General features: G+C 42.7%; 1 pseudogene; it reads right to left on the minus strand.

The window, feature by feature from the left end:
- Positions 1-339: 339 nt before the first annotated feature.
- LOC148585875 (uncharacterized) lies at positions 340-4,419 on the minus strand (annotated as a pseudogene).
- Positions 4,420-6,154: the final 1,735 nt, after the last annotated feature.

Here is a 6,154-nt window from a genome sequence, read left to right on the forward strand (position 1 = left end):
AATCATAAACAAAACAAAAACAAGTGACAAAAAAAATAAAAGGAAAGAGGGGTGCCTCCTAAAAGCGCTAAGTTTACAGTCTTCAGCTAGACTTTTCACCCCAGATGATTAAGTAGAAGACGTAGGGTCCTCCAAGGTCAATTCCTCAATCTCCGGAATCTCCAGTTCCAAGAACGGCTTCAACCGCTAACCATTGACCTTGAGAGTACTTCTTTTCTTGGGATTCTCGATCTCGATGGCTCCATGAGTAGAAATTGCACGCACTATGAATGGTCCAGTCCATCGGGGTTTGAGCTTCCTTGGAAACAGATGCAGACGTGAGTTGTAAAAGAGGACTTTCTAACCAACTTTAAACGATCTTCTCAAAATGTTTTGGTCATGAGTCTTCTTCATCTGAGCTTTGTACCGCCTGGCACAATCGTAGGCATCATTCCACAATTCTTCTAATTCATCGAGCTGTAGCTTCCTTTGATCGCCAGCCTTGGTGAGACTGAAATTCAGTTGCTTGATAGCCCAATAAGCCTGGTTCTCCAATTCCACAGGAAGGTGGCAAGCCTTGCCATACACGAGTCGGTAGGGAGACATGCCAATTGGAGTCTTCAATGCAGTCCTGTATGCCCACAAAGCGTCATTGAGTCGAAGAGACCAATCCTTCCTTGTCAGGTTCGCTGTCTTCTCTAATATCCTCTTGATTTCTCTGTTGGATATTTCAACTTGCCCACTTGTCTGAAGATGGTAGGGAGTTGCAACTTTATGAGTTATGCCATATTTCTTCATGAGTTGCTTAAAAATCGGTTGCTAGGGGGATGCATTTCTTCATGAGTTGCTTAAAAAATCAGTTGCAGAAATGCATCCCCCCATCATTGATGATGGCATGTGGTGTCCCAAAATGTGCGAATACATTTTCCTTCAAAAATTGCAGCACGACTCTATGATCATTAGTCTTGCATGCAATGGCCTCTACCCACTTGAAAACGTAATCAACGGCCACAAGGATGAAGAGGTACCCATAAGAATTAGGGAAGGGCCCCATGAAATCGATGCCCCAAACATCAAAAAGCTCCACAATAGTTATGCCATATTTCTTCATGAGTTGCTTAAAAATCGGTTGCTAGGGGGATGCATTTCTTCATGAGTTGCTTAAAAAATCAGTTGCAGAAATGCATCCCCCCATCATTGATGATGGCATGTGGTGTCCCAAAATGTGCGAACACATTTTCCTTCAAAAATTGCAGCATGACTCTATGATCATTAGTCTTGCATGCAATGGCCTCTACCCACTTGAAAACGTAATCAACCGCCACATGGATGAAGAGGTACCCATAAGAATTAGGGAAGGGCCCCATGAAATCGATGCCCCAAACATCAAAAAGCTCCACAATAAGGATCGGGTTCAGCGGCATCATATTCCTTCTTCCAATACTCTCTAACTTCTGGCATCTATCACAGGCTGAACAGTAGGCATGAGCATCACGAAAGATGGAAGGCCAATAGAATCCACTTTGAAGAATCTTCGCCGTGGTCTTTTTAGAATTGTAGTGGCCTCCACATGCATGATCATGGCAAAAAGAGAGGACATTTTGCTGGTTACTCTCAGGAATGCATCTCCTTATAATCTGATCTGTGCAGTATTTTAATAGATAAGGATCATCCCAAAAGAAGTACTTCGCCCCAGCCAAGAATTTTGATCTGTCTTGCCTGGTCCAATGTGATGGCATCTGGGTGGTGACGAGGTAGTTCACAATGTTTGTGAACCACGGTGTAGGAGTTTGAGAGATGTGTATAAGTTGTTCATCAGGGAACGTCTCAGCAATAGGCACAACATCTTCATTGAAGTCCACAACCAGCTGTATGAGTGGTCAGCTACCACATTCTCAGAACCCTTCTTGTCCCGAATTTCAATACCAAACTCTTGCAGCAACAAAATTCACTGGATGAGACGAGATTTAGCATTTTTCTTTGACAAAAGATATTTCAGAGCAGCATGATCCAAGTAGACTAAGACTTTAGATCCTAGCGATTAAGATCTAAACTTATCCAAAGCAAACACCACAACTAACAACTCCTTTTTCAGTGGTGTAGTAGTTGAGCTGTGCATCATTCAGGGTCCTTCTGACATAATATATGACATGAGGAAGCTTCTCCACTTTCTGCCCCAACACAGCTCCCACAGCATAATCTGATGCATCACACATTATCTCGAACGGCACTCCCCAATTAGGTGGCTGAATGATTGGTGTAGAGGTTAAGGTCTTCTTTCAAATCTCAAAGGCTGTCTGGCACTTATCATTAAAGTCAAAAGGAACATCTTTTGCCAATAAGTTACATAGAGGTCTTGCTATCTTACAAAAGTCCTTGATGAATCTTCTATAGAACCCAGCATGTCCCAAAAATGATCGAATCTCTTTTACTGTCTGCGGGGGTGGAAGGTTGGAGATCAGATCGACCTTAGCTTTGTCAACCTCGATACCTTTGTGGGAAATAACATGCCCCAAAACAATTTCTTGTTTCACCATGAAGTGGCATTTCTCCCAATTCAAAACCAGATTCTTCTCCTTACACCTTAACAACACTAAGGTGAGATGATGCAGACACTCCTTAAATGACGAACCAAAGACTGAGAAATCATCCTTGAATATCTCCAAGTGACATTCAACCATATCTGAAATGATGCTGATCATGCACCGCTGAAAAGTAGCAGGTGCATTGCACAACCCAAACGGCATACAGCGATAGGCAAAACATACCGAAAGGACAAGTGAAAGTAGTCTTTTCTTGGTCTTCGGGGTCCAGTGGAATTTGGATGTAGCCTGAGTAGCCATCAAGGAAGCAGTAGTAATCATGGCCAACTAACCTCTCCACCATCAGTTCAATGAAAGGTAAAGGAAAGTGGTCTTTCCTTGTCACAGAATTTAGCTTTCTATAGTCGATGCACACTCTCCATCTTGACTACACACGAGTTGGGACCAACTCATTGTCCTTGTTCTTGATCACCATAATCCCTGACTTTTTGGGCATCACATGGATGTAACTCACCCATTTGCTGTCAGAGATCGGGTATATGATTCCCGCATCCAGGAGTATGATCACCTCAGCTTGGACTACCTCTTGCATGGCCGGATTCAACCGTCTCTGTGGCTCATGGGAGGTTTTAGCATTTTCTTCTAGGTGAATCTTATGCATCACTACTGCCGGGCTGATTCCCTTTATGTCTTCAATAGACCACTCTATGGCTTCTTTATGCTCTTTTAAGACATCTAGCAGCTTTTGTTCTTGATCGTTATCTAGGTCGGAAGCAATGATCATTGGCAGAGATTCAATAGGATCCAGATACTTGTACTTCAGGGTGTCTAGTAACGGCTTCAACTCCTGCTTGACTGTCTCAACTGCTAATGAAGAAGAATCTGGGGATGATGTCTCTGTGATTTCTCCAGTCTCAGTCACTATCTCAGGAATTGAGTCTACCAAGGCGTTAGCTTGTTCCAATAATGTATCTAGGTCCAAGTCACCTCCTAGTGCAATAAGGCATTCTCCCAAGGGGTCTTCAATATTCGGTTCATTGACAGTTTTCTCTATTATCTCCTCAATCAAGCATGTGCTTCTAATCTCTTCATACTCAAATGGCTGCCTGCTGATATCAAAGATCTTCAGCTCCATTGTCATGTTCTCAAAAGATATCTTCATGACTCCAGTTCTGTAGTTGATTAGAGCATTAGCCGTAGCTAAAAAGGGATGCCCTAATATGATTGGAGCTTGAATCTCCGCATTTATCGCCGGCTTTGTATCTAAGATGATGAAGTCTATAGAGTAGTAGAACTTATCAACTTTGATCAGAACGTCTTCAATGATTCTCCTCAGGAGCTTCACAGATTTATGAGCCAACTAAAGTGTAATTGAAGTAGATCTCAGCTTTCCCAATCCGAGCTAAACATATACTGAATATGGCAGGAGATATACACTAGCCCCTAAATCCAACAGAGCTTTTTCAACTCGGTTGTCACCAATCTTCCAATCAATGGTAGGACATCCAGGCTCCTTATACTTGACAGGCATCTTGTATTGCAAAATAGAGCTGACCTGCTTAGTCAGGAAAGCTTTCTTGGGGACATTCGTCTTCCTTTTGATGGTGACCAAATCCTTCTGAAATTTGGCGTAAGGAGGCACTTGCGGGATGGCATCTAGGAATGGAATGTTGATCTGCACTTGCTTGAACACGTCCAAAATGTCATCAAACTTCGAGCTTTTCTTTGACGCCATCAGTCTCTCTGGATACGGAGCTTTGGGAACATACTTTCTGGGCTGATCCTTAGCAATCGGAATGGCAGTGTCGGATCTAGCATCTCCTGCAGGCTTGTCCTGGCTTTCCTTCTCTTTTGTAGCTCTAGTGGCCTTTTTAGGCATGGCCACTTGATTATCCATTTGTTTGCCTGAAATCAAATGGTGATGGCTTGCAAATGCTCCTATCCATGAGTAGAGGTGGAAGAATTTCCAATAACAAATTGCCATTTTGGGTTAGGCACAGGTTGACTTGGGAACATTCCCCTTTCTCTTTCCCCCACTTGATTGGCTAGCTGGCCAATTTGCCCTTCCATCTTGGTAATAGCTTGAGTGTTGACTTTGGAGAAACCTTTTAAGTCCATAGTGGAATTCTTAAGCTCTTGTATGTCTCTACTATTGGGTATGCTGGAGTTCTTCAGCTCTTGTATTGTTTGGGAGTTGAGTCTGTTCATCTCTTGCATGTTTTTGTCAGTTGATTGCATGAATGCTTTCGTCATGTCTTCTAGTGATGACTATGGTGCAGGCTGCGGCACTTGAGTGGTGGACTGATAAGCAGGCAGTTGGGCTTGGTAAGATGGTCGGAACTGATTCTGAGCCTAAGTAGATGTACTTCCTTGGTTCAGGGGCTGATTCTGCTTCCAAGAAAAATTGGGGAGATTCTGCCACCCTAGATTGTAAGTCTCAGCAAAAGGTCCACTTGTGGGCATTCTGTACTCATTGAAAACATTGGCTTGCTCCGTCGGGTATTCTGTTGACAGAGTTGGGCAGTTTTGAGTGAAGTGCATTGAACTGGCACATAACCCGCATATGTCAACTTGGTAAGTATCCGCTGCATTCACTGGTATGTTTAGGACCATAGTATCAAACTGACTATTAAGATCCTTAAGTTCCTCCCTTATCTCAGCACTGTTCTTCACCTCGCAGAGGCCTCTCGTCTTGGGAGCGGGAAGTTATCTATCCCAACTATTTTGAAAATCCCATTGTTGTGTGCGTTCAGACATTTCATTTAATGTTTTATAGGCTTCATCCCTGTAAGATTTAAGAATTCTCCACCATTCATAGACTCAAGCGAGTTTCGCTCCATTGGAGTCAATCCCCTGTAGAAATATTGAACTACTGTGTCATTCTCAAAATCATTGGGTGGGCACTTCATAGTAAGCTTTTTAAACTTTTCTCAGCTATCGGTGGATCTCGCCTCCTCTTTCTGCCAGAAATTGGTGATCAGTTGACGGAGATCATTGATTTTGGAGATTGGGAAGGATTTATTGTAAAACTTGCTCTGCAGCATTTCCCAAAAGGTGATGGATCCAGGTCTATTGTTGAGCAGCCAGGATTTCGCCTTATCATGTAGGGAAAATGGAAATAGCCGAAGATGCATCGATTCTACTGGGACATTTTGCACATTAACAAAGACGCACATAACCAAGAAGGACCTCACATGAACATATGGATCTTCGTTCTCTAACCCATTAAATGAAGGAAGAGAATTGATCACAGTCGGCTTAAAATCGAAGCGAATGCCATTGGTAGGCAGCAGCACTATACATGACGGTGTGTTGGTAATAGTAGGTGCAAACTGCTGCCTGAGGGACCTGGTTGGAGGTTGTTCTCCCATCTTAGTAGACTTTTCCGAATCAGACTCAGACCTTTGAGAATTGATAGGTGAGTTTGCCGGCTGTCTTAGATTCTCTCTCTCTGGTTTTTCAATATTGGGATCAAACGTTGTTAGCTCCAGATTTAAAGATCTACGACCGAGTATGCAAATAGGAACTAGCAAACTAAAAACTGAACTGAATTGAACTAAATTAACTAAACACAATTGCAAAAAGAAATTAATGCAAACAGAAACAAAAACTCACGAAAAATGACCAAAAAA

The sequence above is a fragment of the Corylus avellana genome, chromosome 5 (assembly GCF_965113065.1).
Source record: "Corylus avellana chromosome 5, dhCorAvel1.hap1.2, whole genome shotgun sequence".
Lineage (NCBI taxonomy): Eukaryota > Viridiplantae > Streptophyta > Magnoliopsida > Fagales > Betulaceae > Corylus > Corylus avellana.